This window comes from Lemur catta, chromosome 5 (assembly GCF_020740605.2).
Source record: "Lemur catta isolate mLemCat1 chromosome 5, mLemCat1.pri, whole genome shotgun sequence".
Classification (NCBI taxonomy): domain Eukaryota; kingdom Metazoa; phylum Chordata; class Mammalia; order Primates; family Lemuridae; genus Lemur; species Lemur catta.
The window spans coordinates 34,229,741-34,248,732 of record NC_059132.1 but is presented as its reverse complement, the minus strand read 5'-3'; the positions used below and the strand labels follow the sequence as shown (position 1 = coordinate 34,248,732).

The 18,992-nt window shown below is 41.9% G+C and overlaps 1 protein-coding gene across 1 annotated transcript in view; it reads right to left on the bottom strand.

The window, feature by feature from the left end:
* LOC123638115 (ovomucoid-like) overlaps positions 1–12,890 on the bottom strand; it is an 88,449-nt gene extending 75,559 nt beyond the window's left edge. The window contains exon 1 of the mRNA XM_045551480.1: positions 12,776–12,890. The gene's annotated coding sequence lies outside the window, so the exon portion shown is untranslated. The remainder of the gene's footprint in view (positions 1–12,775) is intronic.
* Between the last annotated feature and the right edge of the window lie 6,102 nt (positions 12,891–18,992).

Genomic DNA, 18,992 nt, shown 5'->3' with positions numbered 1-18,992 from the left:
AGTCTGATAGGGAAATTTATGGATAGATTGGGCTGACAACACCTAAACCATTAAACAATCTTAACATCACAAAAAGAAAGCCAAAAAGACTGCTTGTATTCTTGTAAATAAAACCAAAACAAAAAGAAAATGCAAATCAGAATCTAATGAAGCTTCTTTAGAAAATACAGATAGAGAAATTATGTTGAATACCACCACATGGGAAATTATATAGGACAGATGGCCCAATTTCTTCAACAATAAAACAAATAAAAAAGAGGGGGCAGAAATGGACTTACAGAACTTAAGCTACATCTCAAATGTAAAAAGTGCACACTGTGAAAAAAACCAATGATTAAAAAAGTTGTGAATCGATTTGGGAAATCTGAACTCTAATAGTATTAAGAAATTATTATTAATTTTCTTGATGTGATAATAGTGCAGTTGTTCCTCAGTATATGGAAGGGATTGGTTGCACGATCCCCACATATACAAAAATGCATGCCTACCCAAATCCCACAGTTGGATCTGCGTAACCCACGTATGTGAAAAGTCAGCCCTCCAACATCCAACGTAATGTGGATTTCAGAGAATACTGTATTTTTGATCTGTGTCTGGTTGGGAAAAAATCCATGTACGAGTGGATCAGTGCAGTTCAAGCCTGTATTGTTCAAGGGTCAACTATACTGTGGTTTCAGGGCAGGAGAAAGGGCCTGTTTTTTCAGAAACACATACGAAAGCACTTATATATGAAATTACATGTAACCAACCAGCATGTATAAGAAGAAACAGACACAATAAGGTTGGCCAGTGTTTATAATTGTTGAAGGTGGGTGATGAGTATGTGAAGTTGGGGGTTATAAATTTTCTCCACTTTTGCCTATGCTTGAAAATTTCTATAATAAAAGTTAAGGAAAAAAAAGCAGAGAACCTACCTCTATTTTCAAATTCCTTTACAACATCATGCATCCTATCTTGATAGAAGGATTCCCCTCTCTCTATTAAAGAGATGTCCAATGCCTCATAGATTTTATTATACTCTAGGGAAAAAATGCCACCAAACAAGGAAAATACACAAGAATTTAAACAGGAAACACGTACATTACATTAAAAGAAATTTATTTGAAACATTTGGAAGAAAATTAATTACGTAACAATGTACAGAACATTAATATATATATACTGTCATTTTTAAAAAGTGGAAAGAATATGGCAACATACATCAAATTATTAGCAGTGGGTGGGATTATAATTTAATTTTTCGTAAGGAACATGTACTTCTTGCATAACTTTTAAAAAAACATTTCTTAAAAAATATAAATGAGAGGTCCGGGTGCAGTGGCTCATGCCTGTAATCCTAGCACCCTGGGAGGCTGAGGTGGGTGGATTGCTTGGGGCCGGAAGGAAGGAAGGAAGGTAGGCAGATAGATTACCCAGGCATAGTGGCTCACACCTGTAGTCCCAGCTACTCAGGAGGATCACCTGAGCCCAGGAGTGTGAGGTTGCAGTAAGCTATGATGACACCACTGCACTCTAGAGTCTGGGCAACAAAGTTAGAACCCTGTCTCAAAAAAAAAAAAAAAAAAAAAAAAAAGAAACCAAAACCAACCCCCCCCCCCAAAAAAAACATGAATCCTTACAATTAAAAAGGGGACAAGAGAAGAAAGACTCTTTCTTACCAAAGACTGCCAGTAAGGAAGGAACAAAAGAATGATATATTTAGAAGAATAACTCTTTTACAATCCCATAACTGATTCAGGTAAGGATCATCAACAGATACACTAAAGCCTCATGGGTAACAGGATATTCAAGTCAGAGGATCGCCCCATATATTGCTAATTGTCAAGGAGAAATTACACTGTAGATAGCTGACATTCATTGTCTTAACCAAATAGCCAAACTTAGCTTCCTCATGTGTTGCAATACAAAGAATATAAAACATATATGAGGAATTCTTACCCAAAATGTTGAACTTGAATCTAATAAAGCTTTTAAAGCTAACTTCCTGTTTATAGGAAATACAAAAAATAAAGTAACAAGTTACAATGTTTTCAGACATTGCCAAATATTTCCTGGAGGGCAAAACCGTCCCCACCTGAGAACCACTGGTCTACCTCAAATGAGACATAACATAAACCTCGATTGGAACTTGGTATGAAAAAATATTATCAAAGATATTTTGGGACAATTGGATAAATCTAATTAAAACTAGGTGACAGATGTTATTAAGAAATTACTTTTAATTTTCTTAGCTATGATAATGGAAAATAGTCTTATTCACAAAGGAGGCATGCTGAGAATTTTAGGAGGAAGGTGATGTCCACGACTTTCAAATGGTTCAGCCATAAAATAGGGAGTATGCATGTCTATACATATAATATGAATATAAAAAGAAAAAAAGTATAAATATAGCAAAATGTTAACAACTAATGAATTGACATGGTAAGTATATGAATGCTTACTATACTGTTTTTTAATGTTTGAACATTTCCACCATAAAAATTCTGGGGAAAAAACCCCAAACCCTGTAAACAATAAGACATAAATACAATATTTAAGGTACTTCAAGTTCTTACACTGATATCACTTACCATTATGTTTACACAATTGAAGTTCCACAATGCTACATAAGAAATGCTTTGTGTCCCCTCAAAATTCCTGTGTTAAAGACCTAATACCCAAAATGTGAGAGTATTTGGAGGTGGGCCCTTGGGAGGTAATTAGGTTATGAGGGTAGAGCCCTGACTGGGATTAAGATGAGGCAAGAACAAGATGATTTCTCTCTGCTATGTGATGACAGAAAGAAAGCAGCTGTATGTAAACCAGGAAGATAGCCCTCATCAGACAAATCAACTGGCACTTTTACCTTGGACTTCCCAGTCTCCAGAATTGTGAGAAATAAATTTCTGTTGTTGAAGCCACCCAGACTAGGGTATTTTGTTATAGCAGCCTGAGCTAAGACAGATATTGTTACCAAGAAGTAGGGTGCTGCTATAACAAATACTAAAAATGTGGGAGTGGCTGCATAGTGGGTAGAGGCTGGGAGAGTTTTGAGGTGTATGCTAGAAAAAGCCAATATCGCCATGAATGGACGGCTAAAGGAGATTCTGGTGAGGAAAAGAGGAAAGTCTGAGAGAAAGCCTCCATCGTCCCAAAGAATACATAAATAATTATGAACAGAATGTTGGATGGTAAAGGCCATCCTCCTACCTCAGCCTCCCAAGCAGCTGAGACTACAGGTGCACACCACCATAGCCTGCTAATTTGTTTTCATTTTTCTTTTTAGAGACAAGGTCTCATGTGTTGCCCAGGCTGGTATCAAACTCCTGACCTTAAGTGATCCTCCCATCTCAGCTTCCGGAGTAGCTGGTATTGTAGGTGTGAACCACTGTGCGGGGCAAGACCAACTTCTTTTTTTTTTTTTTTTTTTTTTTGAGATAGGGTCTCACTCTTGCTTCAGGCTAGTCTCCAACTCCTAGCCTCAAGCTACTCTCCCCCCTCCGCCTCCCAGAGTGCTGGGATTACAGGCGTGAGCCACCGCACCCAGCCAAGACCAATTTCTTACACCACCTCTTCACTGAAGCTTTCTGACCCTGCTTCTCCACTATTCCTTGAACTTTCATAATACTGTTTTCATTACCGTAGAGACTTGTAAAACTTTACCTAAGTTTTATTTAAATGTATGATTCCCGCAGCAGACCATAAGCTACTTGATATCACAGAGCAGGCCTTATTTATATCTCTAATTACAGCTAGCTTCAAGTGGGGAATTGGAATAATAGGAACTGGCCATCTTTAAAAGTTTCAGGAAGACACACCTTAACACCTAAGAAATAAAGTGACCTGGGTTGAAGGCAGATTCGTAACTAAATGAACTGGACTATTAATATTTATTACTCTGCCCTGTTGATATTTTTGTCACATAGTCTACAAGCATGGAAACTACCTGAACAATACAAAGAAACAGTCTGACTTTGCTTATACCTAAATCCAGCTACAATAAATCCAAAAAAATTATCTAAACATTTTCCTGTGAGGGTAAGAATTCAATCAGAAAAGCCCAAAAGTCACCAATTCATTATTTAGTCAGCTACTAATTCATTACTTAATCAAATTTTGAGCAAATGTATATCACTAAGACCTCATGGTCAAGTAAAATTCATTTGAAATGACTTTTACATGCAAATATTTCATTTTTCTTAGATGTCTAACTTCAACAAAAATTCCATTTCAGAAAACAGGGCTATAATGGAAACTTCTAAAAGTTTTATTGCAAACATGCAAAAATATGGCACTACAACACCCATTGTATACTCAGCAATATCTAACCACTTCAGCTCAATTTATGGATATATTAAAAACCAAACATGATTCTTGCTGACTATACATCAAAGTAGCTGATGCAGGATGACACGTGCTGATTCTTTTTGGCCAACACGCAGGCATCTTTAAGTATATATGCATTAGTAAAGTCTCAGCCTATGGTCCGTGAACTACCAGTGAATCAGGAGGAGCCTGCTGGCCTCCTAGTACTGTGAGATAAGCAGAAACTGGAAAGCTGGGAGGAATAGTGAGAGGAGGCAAGAAGAATCAGGTACAAGTGGCCTACAAAATGGAGATAAACCATTCAGGTGGTCTGCAGTAAGGAAAAATGAGAACCATTAAATCAGGAAATTGATCATCATATCCAATTAATTTGATCATGTTGCTTAACCTAAAGAAAACTACTGCTTTCCTGCAACAAGAATGTGTTTTGGCCAAAAGCCACAAGATAGATAACTAATTTATTAACATAAAGGCAAAAATTTGTTATCACTAGTGATTTAACAATGATTGTCATTAGAATAACCACCTGGGTAAAGTTCTGCTGATGAGGTATTGCCAAAGCTTTGCATTTACAGTAAGAAAATCAGATTTAAAAATAAAAATCCCATCTATTAAAATCTGTCCAAAAGAAAGAGAGGTGTTATAAACTAGAACTATCAAAAGTCAGAGGAATGAAGATTCCTACCATTTCTAACACATTAAAGTTTCTGTCCATAGTATACAGTGCTAATAACTGATTCCTAAATAAAACCAGAGATGAAAAAACAGCCACATTTTATAGCCATTGCAAGAAATTCTTTAAAAATATCTTTCCACATACATTTCAGATCATCTTGACCAGAATTTTAATCTGTTATTTATTTGATAGAAAATTGAAAATGAAGGCTGAGTGTGGTGGCTCATGTCTATAACTCTAGCACTTTCGGGGGACGAGGTGGGAGGATAGCTTGAGGAAAGAAGTTCAAGACCAGCCTGAAAAACATAGCAAGACCCCTGTCTCTACAAAAAGCAAGAAAAATTAGCCCAGCATGGTGGTGTCTACCTGTAGTCCCAGCTATTTGGGAGGCTGAGGCAGGAAGATCACTTGAGCCCAGGAGTTTGAGGTTGCAGTGAGCTATGATGACGCCACGGCATTTCAGCCTGGGCAATATAGAGAGACCTTGTCTCGAAAAAAAGGGGGCGGGCAGGGTGGTGGGAGGGGGAGAAAATGGACTAGCTCTATGGAAGGTAGATGATTAGGTAGCAGCTACAATGGTCTATGTCAGTTTTTAATGTAAACTCTTACGCTGAAACTCTTCTCAAAAGGATTTGGCTCCCATACCTACCCACCCAGAGTACTAACGTATTTCCAACCTACACCTTCTTGCTACCCATTTTCTTTTTGCTTCTCTCCCCACAACCCTACTCCTCCTAATAAAATCAGCCACCCTCTGCTTTACATGAAGTAAATGCCTATTTCACAGCGTAAGTCTCTTTCCAAAGTGGTATGAAATTCCATGTATCCTTTTCATAAAAGCCCAGAGCTCACCAACCCAGAAAATATGAAGGATTTTTACTTACACTGTCACACTATGGAAAGAAGACTTAACCTTCAGTACTCCTCATGCTCGATTTTGCTTCATTTTTTACTACAGGCCCAACCCAAAGAATAGAAGCATCAGGAAATTCAATAAACAACCCAGTTAGATGACATGTAGAAGTAACATATGGGACACTGTAAATACATAAGAAAGAGGTGCACGTGACACTCCTGGTGAAGAGAGTCTTACAGGAAATGTGTTTGTCCTGAACCACACCAACCTCAAAAGGGCTCTTGGTATATTCTGAGGTTGGAGGCCCAAGAAGTCTACCTTGTTTTAGGACACGCATAAGAAGCTACAGCTAGAACTTCTGCAAACAACACAACTAGAATGAAAAGTCACTAAACCAAATTATTTTCTGAAATTATAAGGACGACATGTTCAAATACAATCAGATCTATAACGTTCACAGGCAGAGAGAACTGTTTTCCTGTTTCCCAATAATTCAACAAAATTCAATATACTAGGTAGCTACTTATGCGTCAGGACTGATTAGAGGTGGTTTCTCTCATTTCTCCACCCTCTCTGAAATGCTCATGATTCACTTCTTAGTTATTCACTTTTATACCTTCAGTCAACCTTCCGCGGCTGATTCCAAAATCCATATTCATAATCCTAAACATCTGGGAGTTCCAGATCTAAATGATGTCTCCACTTAAAAATTCTTGTCATCTACACCTTAACATACACTGCATGCTGAACTAGGGCTTTCCCCAGATAGCCTTTTTTTTTTTTTTTTTTTTTTGAGACAGAGTCTCACTTTGTTGCCCGGGCTAGAGTGAGTGCCCTGGCATCAGCCTAGCTCACGGCAACCTCAAACTCCTGGGCTTAAGCGATCCTCCTGCCTCAGCCTCCCGAGTAGCTGGGACTACAGGCATGCGCTGCCATGCCCAGCTAATTTTTTCTATATATATTTTTAGTTGTCCAGATAATTTTTATCTCTATTCTTAGTAGAGATGGGATCTCGCTCAGGCTGGTCTCGAACTCCTGACCTCGAGCAATCCCCCCGCCTCAGCCTCCCAGAGGGCTAGGATTACAGGCGTGAGCCACCGCGCCCGGCCCAGATAGCTTTCTTATTCTCCAAAACCTGCCAAGCTACTTCAGTATTCCTGGTCATTGAGGGTCACAAACAAGGAATTATTTTACTTCATTCTCTTCTATATCCCTACATCTGATAAATCACCAACTTATGCCATTTTTTTTCCCTAATAGATTCCTCATCTTAGTTTCTTCCCACTGTAAGCAATCCTGTACCACTGCTTCTCAAACTTTAATGTGCATAGGAATCACTTGAGAATCTTGTTAAAATGCAGATTCTGATTCATTAAGTTTGAGGCGGGGCCTGAGGTTCTGCATTTCTAATATGCTCCTAGGTGATGCCAGTGTTGCTGGTCAAGGGACTAAAGTGCGAGGTTGTAAATTCCTCTGAGGGCTGAGACTTGGTTTCCTCTGTTGTAATCCCAGTAATGAGTATATATAATAGTGGTTCAACTAATATTCAGTGAATTAATCACAGCAGTCAGTATAGCCTTTTCAGATGTCAGATGATGAGCTCTTTTCCAGAGCCTGTAGTAACACCCTACTCACTACCTGTCCAGTCACTCCATCATTTCCTGCCATACAGTCTGCTCCAGCCAAGGCAGCCACCTTACTAACCACTACCCAATGTATGTATTATTTACAACTACTTTCAAGCCTTAGTTCTTAACCATTCTTCCCTCTCGTATGTACTCTCCATCAGTCTACAAAGAACATGTCTTTTGAAAACTAGTTTATCCTGATCACTTTTAAATCTGACCAAACCTAGCCTGGTACGGTGGCTCATGCCTATAATCCTAGCATTCTAGGAGGCCAAGGCAGGATTGCTTGAGGCCAGGAGTTCAAGACCAGCCTGAGCAAGAGCGAGACCCCATCTCTACAAAAAATAGAAAAATTAGCTGGACACGGTGGCGTGCACTTGTAGTTCCAGCTACTTTGGAGGCTGAGGCAGAAGGATCCCTTGAGCCCAGGAGTTTGAGGTTGCTGTGAGCTATGATGATGCCACGATACTCTAGTCAGGGCAACAGACAAAGACTCTGTCTCAAAAAAAAAAAAAAAAAAAAAAAAAGAAGCCCGACCAACCCTCTGCTACTAAGGTCACTTTGTTTTCTTTATTCCTTCAGCACTCGCACAGTTATGTTATGGTATCATCTGTTTATACAGTGTTTTATAGTTGTTTCCTATGTGCATATTATGCTTTCCTAAAAAAGAATTTTGACGTACTCAACAAACAGAATCATGATTCCTCTTTTTGGAACCACATGACCAATACAATGTTGGGCATACTGTGGGTACTCAATGCTTGTTAATTGTAAAATGCTTCCCCAAAAAATACAACCATCATCTCTTGATTAAGGAATGGAATAGGGTTTATGGATTACTTTTGTCAACTTTTAAGAAACCATTTTATTGCTAATAACCTTTCACCAGATCAGAAAGAGGAAATAAAAGTTTAATATTCCTACTTGAGAAAGAAAACGTTACAAGATTTGGAATTATTGGCTATAGATCTATTTTTTAATCCATCAGTGAAGGGTTAATTATATATATATTTAAAACTAATAGAAACACAAGCAACAAAAGGAAAAACAGATAAACTAGACTTCATTAAAATTACAAATGTATCAAAAGCTACCATTAGGAGAGTGAAAAGACAACCCACAGAATATATTTGCAAATCATATATCTGATAAGAGTTTTATATCCAGAATATATAAAGAACTACAACTCTAAAAAAAAAAAAAAGTCCAAACCACCCAATTAAAAAATTGTCAAAGGACTTGAATAGCCATTTCTCCAAAGATACATAAACTGCCATCAAGCACAAGAAAAGAGGGTCAACACCACCACCTATGAGGGAAATGCAAATCAAAACCACACTGAGACACCCACTTCACGCCCACTATAATTGCTATAATTTAAAAAATAGAACATAACAAGTGTTGGTGAAGATGTGGAGAAACTGAAATCCTCATTAATTGCCGGTGACAATGTAAAGTGATGCAGCCACCACAGAAACAGTTTGGCACTTCCTCAGAAAGATAAACACAGAATTACCATATGACCCAGCAATTCCACTCCTAGGTATAGATAGAGTCAAAAGAATTGAAAGCAGGGACTCAAAACAGACCCTTGTACAACAAAGTTCACAGCTGCATTATTCACACCAAAATGTGGAAACAATCCGAACGTCCATCATCAGATGACAAAATGCAGTATATACATATAAGGATTATTCAGCCATAAAAAGGATAAAGTACTGATATATGCTACAGCATGGATGAACCTGCAAGACATTATGTTAAGTGAAATAAACCACAAAAGGACAAACATATGATTCCACTTGCATGAAATATCTAGAATAGGCAAATTCATAGAGATAAAAAGCATAACAGATTAGTGTTTACTAAGGATTGGGAGGAGGCGGGAGCAGGGAGAGACTGCTTAATGGATCCAGTTTCTGTTTGCAGTGATGAAAAATTTTGGAAATAAATAGTGGTGATGGTTGTCTAATGCTGTGAATATAATTAATGCCACTGAATTGTACATTTAAAAATTGTAAAAATGGCAAGTTTTATGTTGTATGTTTTACCATAATTTTTTGAAATGAAACTGGGGGGGGAGGGGGCAGGGAGAAACCAGCATTCTTTATCATAGCCCTGGGTTTAAGTTCTGACTGCCATTTACAAGCTATGTGATGTTGAGTAAGTTATTTAATTTCTCTGCGCTTCAATTTCTTTGTCTATAAAGTAGAGATATTATCCATCTCACAGGGTTGTTGAGGATTAAATGAAACAACCTATTCACTTGCCACAGTACCTGTTACATAATAAATACTGGATAAATGGTAGATGTTATTCAAAAACTACTGTTACTCATCGACTAGGTATCTGTAAGGCTGCTATATATGGATATCTGAAAGAACTCCATGATGTTCCCAAGACATTCTGAAATAACGTCTAAAGAAATGAATTGTCCAGTATTCCGTTATCCTCCTGTAGACCTGGTAACTAGTGACCACCAGGTTCAGTTCTCTTGGGATATCACTGAATGTACAGAATAAATGACACACCCAGAAAGTAAGATGTAGTTTGTACATGACCACATTTCCATTACAGAGGTGAACAAAGAAGGTTCTTGGCAATTAATATAATTTCATTGGGTTTCCCCATATATTCCTTATTTTAAAAAATCATAAACGATTTAATTCCTTAGCAAATGCCATGAGCTAAAGCCTTATCTAGAGGCCCTAAGTGGCAACCCCAGCATCATAATGTCATCATAACAAGGCTGAGAACCATACAGAATATGTCTAAAAATGTCAAAACAATGGGAAATTTTAGAAGCATGGAAACTTGGAGAGAACTGTTAAATAATCTCGTATAACTTCTATGATATACCTGTCTGCATTAAAATTAGGCATTAAAAAAACAGCCTAACTAGCTGAAACTCAAAAACTGAATTCTAGGCAAGGTATGCCAGAGGAAGATACTTTGTACAAATGATTCCAAAACAACAGATAACACAAATCTTATAATGTGAATTAAGCCATTTCCATATTCTATAGTCTCTTGCAAAAATTTCCCAAATTTCTTCAAAAAGGTTATCTACCCAATAAGAAAGCTTTTCTTGATAAACACACAGAAATTTGTATACATAAGAGATGGTTCCAGAGGTAAAAGGAAAGTACACTATCTCAAACGGTCAAAAAGATTTTTTAAAAAGTCCTTTTTTTTACTAAGGCTGGCTGATATTTAGAAAGGGTCAAGCCATTCTGTGATGTCTGTGCATTGTCAATGTAATTAAATATGTCATGAAAAGCTCAAATCCGTCATGAAAAGCATCTGAAGACTGTATCTTACTCAATGTTGATACGAGAATTTTCATAACCCGATACATCCAGATTAATATTACTAACACCACTGTGTGTTTGAAAAGCTAAGGATCTGTGCCAACAGTCTTAGGAAAAAGTCTTTCCCTTCCCAACAGAAACCTACTTAATGAGCAAGAATTCTTAAACATGTTAACCTGCAACACACCTGAGCTAATTTCATTAAACCTCCATTAACTCTTAACTGTTATGACAATGATGGAGAATCAAAGCATCTATAATTAATTCCAGAAACAATCCTTTTATCCCACACAACCTCTTTGCCCACTCCAGTTATATCAGAGCCCATGCCCTCTCTCCAGAAGGAAATAAATAAGTTTGGTGGTTGATGTTCCTTTTTCTAAACTTTACTTTGGAAAGGTGTAGCACAGCTTACAGTCCGGAGAACTCGGTCTCAGAGAAACTGATACTATAGGTATCTAACTGGATAAGGCTGGTAATAAATTACCCAAAGCTGAGATTTCACGCTTCTAAAAGCCCATACTAATAATGCCCAGCTGGTCATAGGTCACACTACCAAAAGGCTTAAATAAATTAGTTCAAGTGTATTACAGAGAAAAATACTTAAGACAATTTTTCAATGAGTGTGAAAAAATAATTTAAACACTACCTATAACAAATACTGATATATTCTCGTACCACTAACAATCACCTCAATTAGAGGAAGAATCATTTTGACCCCCAATTTGACCTTAACCCAAGGCTGTTTTATATCATGCCTTTTTTATCTTCCTGTTTTGTTGTCACTGAGGATCTCATTAATGTGCCACCAAGTAATAACGCTATGACATGAAATGCACTATAAAGTGGCATTTTCATGCACTACTTTTGTCAAGACAACCTTTACTGAGCTCTCAAATTACATGCCTACGATTTAGTTATACAGGAGACCCATAGATTTTAATAAAGTGGCATGGCTAAACACGTAATCCAGGAAATCCATCAGCCAAAAGTCAGGTGTACTGGTTTATGGACAGAGCTTAAGTAGCAGGGTAAAGCAACTAGTATAAATGCTTGTATGTTAAGAAAAAGTTGTAAACCCTCCAAAACAATTTAGGAACTTACAAAAATGCGTCTAACATTAGGTCGGAATCAAACCACCACTGCCATCTTTGCTCTTCCTACAAGCTGTTTTTAACTAAGACACTCCATAGAATGCACTCTGTAAAAGATCACTTAAGTAAAGGTAGAATTAATTTTATTATATCGCCATACAACTGCTACTGATTGCATTAAAAGACTTCTCAAGACACAGCTATTTACAATAAAACAGAAGTGCGTTCCCTGTTAGAAAACTTTGGAAGTACTGATCGTCCTGGGTAAGTCAGACTCAATGCATTTGTACTTTTATCCTACCTATTTTCCTTTTGCGTAAGAGGGATCGGAATTTGACTAGCCCACCCCGACAGCACACCGGCCCAACCCCCTCAAGCTGTAGCAAGAAGCCACGTTTTACTCGGGCAGACCGCTTCCCCGCCTCTCAACACAATGCCCGTGGCCACTTGAGACTTCCCCAGCCGAGCTCCAGAAACTCGCAGGTTTAAATGGCCAAACTGGAACCAACCCGGGCAGGTGTCATCTGAAACTCAGGAAAGCTGAGACCAGCCAACCCCGCCGAACGCGGAAGGGCGCGGAGAGATGCGGCGGGGGCCCCTGGGAGGGAACGCACTGGTTTCCCTCCCACCCCCATCAGTTCGCTTTTCTGCCAGCCCAGCGCCGCCATCCCGTTCCTGAATAATTAAACGGACTGAGCCTACTGAGGTGGCCAGAAGGGCAGTCCGGGGTCCCAGTTCCCCGAGCCGAGCCGTGCGGTCTGCGAGGCCGAGGGCGACATCCCCGGCCTGCAGAGGACTTTCATCCGGGGCTGGGGAGGGAACGGGCGACCCCCGCGGCCGGGACAGGTGGCCCGGCCAGGCCGGGAACAATGGGGGGCCGAGGCTGCCCCCTGGCGCTCACCTACCTCGGGAGCCCTCGGAGTTCCCGCTGAGGCTGCCTGAGGAGTCGCGCTGGGCGCCACACACCCGCCCATGGGGGACGCCGGCGCCCCGTCCGCCACCTCCGGGCGCTTGTCCGGGCCACCGCCGAGCTCCGGACAGGCGCGCCGCTCCGCTCCGCTCGCCCGCCGCTCCACTCACCGCCTCGGCTCGGCCTCTTCCTCCGCGTCCACTTCGGCCTCAGCCCCCGGGCGCCCGCCCGGCAGGCCTGGCCAGCGCGTAGCCCCCGCCTCCGGCTCGGCTCGGCCCCATCCCGGGCGGGCCGCCGAGCCCGTGTCGCCCGCGCAGAGCTCCGCGCAGGCGCCCACCGGCCACCCGGCCCGTGAGACCCCGTGAGCCCCCGAGAGACCCCGCGCCGCGGCGCCGCCCACCGCACCTGCGGCCGGGGCTCTTCTCGGCCCGCCCAGAACCGCCGCGGGGGGGCGGGGGGGTGCCGCGAGCCCAGCAGGGAGGGGAGCCGAGCCCAGCCGAGCCCAGCAGGGAGGGGAGCCGAGCCCAGCCGAGCCCAGCAGGGAGGGGAGCCGAGCCCAGCCGAGCCCAGCAGGGAGGGGAGCCGAGCCCAGCCGAGCCCAGCAGGGAGGGGAGCCGAGCCGAGCCCAGCCGAGCCCAGCCGAGCCCAGCAGGGAGGGGAGCCGAGCCCAGCCGAGCCGAGAAGAAGAAAGGAGCGGGGAGAAGGGAGGGAAAGCAGGAGACCAAGGAAAGTGAGAAAACAGAAGTGGGACGAGGCGAAACCCAGTTAAAAGAATGAGAACTAAGCCTTAATAAAGGGATAGAAATTATTTTTTAAAATTATGGAATTTAAAAGTATAATAACTGAAATGAAAAATCCACTGGAGAAGCTCAACAGCACATTTGAGCAGACAAGAAAAAAATCAGTGAAATGAAGATAGATCAACTGAGAAGATACAATCTGACGAACAATAATGAAGATAATAGTCTCAAGCGATCTTGACTGTGGGGCACCAACAACCATACCAATATACATATAACAGGTGCCCTAGAAGAGAGAGAAAGGGACATAAAGACTAGTAGAAGAAACAATGGCCAAAAGCTTCTCAAATTTCATGAAAAACATAATGCAGTAAATGAAAGAAGCTCAAAAAATTCAGAGTTCTCCACCTAGACACATCATAATCAAACTGTTGAAAGACAAAGACAGAATCATGAAAGCAATTAAGAAACAACTCATCACATATTTAAGGCATCCTAAAAAACATTAACAGCTGATTTCTCATGAGAATCCATGGAGGCCAGAAGGCACTGGGATAACATATTCAACGTGATGAAAAGGAAAAGGATGTAACCAAGAATTTTATAAATAGCAAAGTTATCCTTTGAAAATAAAGAAGAAATTAAAACATTTCTAGATAAGCAAAAACTGAGAGCCTTTGTTGCTAGACCAGCCGTACAAAAAATAATAAAGGGAGTCCTTCAGGTTGAAATAAAAGGATACTAGACAGTAACTTAAATATACATGAAGAAATAAAGAACACTGATAAAGGTAACTACATAGGTAAATATAAAAGATAGCACATATGTATCTTTCTTTGTAATTTTCCCCTCCTATTTAAAAGACAATTGCATAAAGCAATAATTATAAGTGTGTTTACAGGCACACACATATAAAAGATATAATCTGAATGACAATAATGAAGGGGGAGGGAATGAAAATATATAAAAGCTTTTATACGCTATTGAAATTAAACCAACCAATAGAATCTCCTTCTCTGAGAAGCCCTCCTTGACCTCACATGATGGGTGAGGTGCAGGAATGTGCCGGAACCTGCCCTTACTGGCCTGCGAGAGCCAATTATTAAATTGTCAGGAATTTTGCAAGCTGGTTGTTAAATACAGCAATTATTAAAGATTAAATTATAAAACTTATAATTAAATAAATTATATTAAAAACAAAGCTTGTAAACACTCAAAACTCATCACTTCCTAATTATTTTATTACATTTTACCATTATCTAATGCTCTTAAGATTATTTACCTCCACCTGGTCTGTGTGGTGGAAACTCTGCATAATGGTGCACTACAGTGCCGTGCTCAGTGCTGCCTCATTGGTGACTCTGAAATCTGCCATGGTTGGAGTATTTACACCATGGAAATTGGCAAGTGCTACAAATCAGAGCTTAGTTAATTGTTGTGTTGATTGTCTAGACCTTAAAAAGTGATGAGAAAATATTAATAATGCAGATGAAACTTCAAGTGTGTCTTGCCTGTAGCTGTTACATTGTGAATAGCTCCCCAAAACTGAAGAAATAGTTTTCCAATACAGTCATATACTGCTTAATGATGAGGAAATGCATTCTGAGAAATACATCGTTAGGCAATTTTGCTGTTATGGGACCATCATGGAGTGCACTTACACAAACCTTGAGGGTATGTATAGCCTACTGTACACTTAGGCTATGTGGTGTGACCTATTGCTCCCAGGCCACACACCTGGACAGCGTGTTAGTGTACTGAATACTGTAGGCAATTGTAACACAGTGGTGAGTATTGCGTATCTAAAGATATCTAAACATAGCAAAGGTACAATAAAAATATGGTGTTATAATCTTATGGGCCCACTGTCATATATGTGGTTTGATGGAAATATTGTTCAGTGGCAGAAGACTGTATTTGAAAATTCTTATCCAATTTAGCAAAGAAATTCCTCATGTTACTGATGAACAAGTGGGGTTCCAACACAATCTTTGTCATTTTACTGTCATCTTAGTTGTTAATGTAAATGAAAATATCATGTTGGAACTACACTCAGAGGCCCAGTTAGTTGTTAAGCCCTCAGTGCAGACCACTGGTCAGGGGCTCCCTGCTGTTGCTACCAGAGCCAGCTAGTTTTTCTCTGACTTCGGGGCTCGGAAATTTCCGCCTATGTCTACCTCTTCTGGTTTGCTCTTGAGAGCAGGGGTTAAGTCTCTTTCTTCCGTGTCTCCCCAGTGCTTGCAGTAGGTACGCAGTACTTGTGGAATAAATGCATGAAGCTTGCATGTGTGAGTGGATGAGTAAAGAACTACCCTCTCCCCAGCCACCCTTCTTGGGAAAAACGTTCTTAAAATATTCACTTATCTGTATTTCATTCCTCTACTTAGCACATGCTGCTGAACGCCTGCTCCGTGCCAGCTGTGGCAATGATCACGGTTACAGTTTGAGCCTGTAATGATGAACAACATTAGAAGGAACATGATATAAAATGTTCCAGACTCAAGGACTCGTTCTTGTGTCTTATGTTCAAAATAGCAGCCACATTCATGTATTGCTGAAATAAATACAAAGTCGTTAACCCCACAATCCTCTCTCACTTGCAAGGACCCCAAAGGGCTCTCAGGAAGAATGACGGAACTCTGGTTTGGTGACGCTGTCGTGTACAGGGCTGAGGACCCGAAGCCAGTGGAGAAACGTGACGCTGTTCTGATTTTCCACAAATGTCTTTAAATGCACTCAGCCCTGAAGACAAGGGGGAGGCAGTTTCCCTGCAAGTGAAGAGCTGGTTTCCAGTGTCTAGACCATCACTGTGTACCTGGGAGGGCCACCTCATATCTACTGAGGCAGAAAGAAGAAAGAATAGCTTGAAATAACTTACAACGCAGGCTTAGAGGCCCAGGTGGGGCCATGGACATTCCTTCTGACAGAGACCACAGCGAACTCTCACTTCTCTGTGCCCCTTCCCAAATGCCTACTACTCAAACTTCAAGGCCGTCTTAGCAGCTACACAATATAACATGTATCCCATTATATGATTAATGCAAAGATAGGTGGGCTTAAATTTACTAAGCAAATAATTAGTCACCAAATGAATCAGAGAAAAGAACAGCCATTATTAGCATGTAAAGTCACCTGTCGAAGGTGTTTATACCTTGGGGGTGGGTCCTTTCCCATGGCCAAGCAGGTGTGATATTGGTGGCAGCAGCCGTGCCACCTCCCCCAGCATATATTTCTCTCTCTTAAAAAGAATAGAGGAGGGAAACTTCAGTTGCTTCCACTTGAAAGTCAGTGCTAGAGGAGGCATTAGAAAACTTTCCTGTGGCTCACAGCCCTGATTACCACAATTCAAGCCCAAGGTGTGGTGCTATTTGCTCAGCGTGCTCTGACACATGAAAGAAAATGATTCAGACAAGGAAAATAATTACACATTAATTTGTGTTTGGCAACTGTATTTTATTCCCTTGGCCCACAAAGCAAAGATAAAAGGTGATATTATTGAAAGTGTTTTATCTGCCTTCAGTGGGTTGCCATGGGCCGCATGGAGACAAACTCTCTTGGCTGGGTGTTTTCCTGACATCACAGGGTGCCTTCATGCCACACTGCTGTGGCTGGCCAGGAGGAGCGGAGGAAAGGTGCGTTATCCGCTCTGCGTGGCACTGGTCCCTTTGTGTTAGTGGGTTCCTATGGATTTGCCCAAGTGGAGAGGAAAAGTGACCCTCTCTAGGACACAAGTTCCAGTCCCCAACCACAGGGCACGCGTTCCGCATCATGGGGTTGTGTTTTGCTATGGAATAAAGAGGCAGCCTGGCAAGGCCACACACCCAGCTTCCTGTGGAGACGGGCGGAGGATGTCTGTGAGCAAAGCTGGCAGTGTAGTGATGGCTGGCTCTGCCAGGAAGCAACGCAGGCCCCGCGTGGCCAAATTGTCTGATACCTTGAAAAGAAAGATAAGGAAATCTGCATTTTGAAAACTGAAATCTCAAATTTTGAATGTTGGCTTAATTAAGAATGAAATGCAGCATGTCCGTGGGCCGTACCTGCCTTATCGGCTACCTGTTGGAACCTCTGCAAAGCAACGTGGAGGTTAAACGCCAGCTCCTGGAGTCAGTGAGACCTCGGCTCTGACCTCAGTCCCATCCTTTACCAGCTGGGTGACTTTGGACAAGTTATTTAATCTTGCTAAGCCTGGGTTTCCTGTTTGTAAAATGGAGACAATAACAATTATACCTCCCTCCAAGAGTTATTGTGGGGATTAAATGAGATAATGCAGGCAGGTTCTTGGCACAATCTCTTGCAAACAGTAAGCACTGAATAAATGTCAGTAATTACGACTATAATTGAATCCCTGGATGAAGCATCATGGAAAGGTTAAAAAAATCATTGCCCTCGGCTTTTTGTCGAATATGCAGTCTGGGATCTAACAGCTGCTCTGTAGAGGGTGAGATAACTGCTGAACAGATGAATGAATGAAGGAGTGAGTGAATGCCCAGCCGGCTGGAGGTCAGAATGAGCAATCAGTGCTCCGTCTTCTCTTTCTGGGGATGCCCCTTGTTGTGTTTCTGCCAGTTGGTTAGCCTCCTTGGACCTCAACTTCTCCATCTATAAAATGGATGGGTGCCCCCCCACGCAGCTAGAGGGGTGCTTTACCGCCTCCTAATATGATATTTCAAGGGCTCTTGGTAAAGATCAGGGCCGGCCCTGAGGGCTGTTCCCCCTGGCTCTAGCAGGGGCAGCCTCAGCACTGAGCTTGTTCACGGTCCTGCCATGGCTCCGGCTGGCATCCACTCCCTGCCCTGCCCTGCCCCAGTCTGCTTTTCACCCCAGGAGGCTGGCCTGGCAAACAGGCTCCTCGGCCCTCTGGCCTGCAGTGGGATTTGGTCAATGATGAGCCCTACTGGAGAGCGAGGGAGAGAGGGAAGAGACTGAGGCTGGGATACTTATTCTCCAGCCCTGCGCCCCACCCTATGGGGGCCCTCTTGACACCACTCCCGCTTTCAGGTTCCGGGAACTGCAGCCTCTCCTAGTCCCCGCAGGTCTAGGGATAGTAGCTACCCCAGGTCCTGGACCACACCTTTGCTTTTCCTCAGCTTGCCCACACCTTCGGTTCTCATTGATCCTCAGGGGCTCAGGTGAACGCACCAGCTGTTTCCTGCTGCAACCCTGATGCACATAACAGGATAGCACCCAACCAGTGAAGAATGCATTCCCTAGTGAAGAAGGCTTCCAAGTGCCTTATTAGAGAACACAAGCTCAGGGATCAGACAGGCTGGAGCTCAAATCCCTGTTAGCCTCTTACTGGCTCTGTGAACTTGGACAAGTCCTGTCATGACTCCCAGGCTGCTTCTTAATCTGTAGAGCGAGATCCGTGCCGTTCCTTCCAGTGAGGCAGTGGGGCTGAGGTGGCCCATCTGAGCAGCCCGGCTCGGTGGCCCTGATCACACTGCTCAGGAAGGCCCTTCACTTACCCCTCTG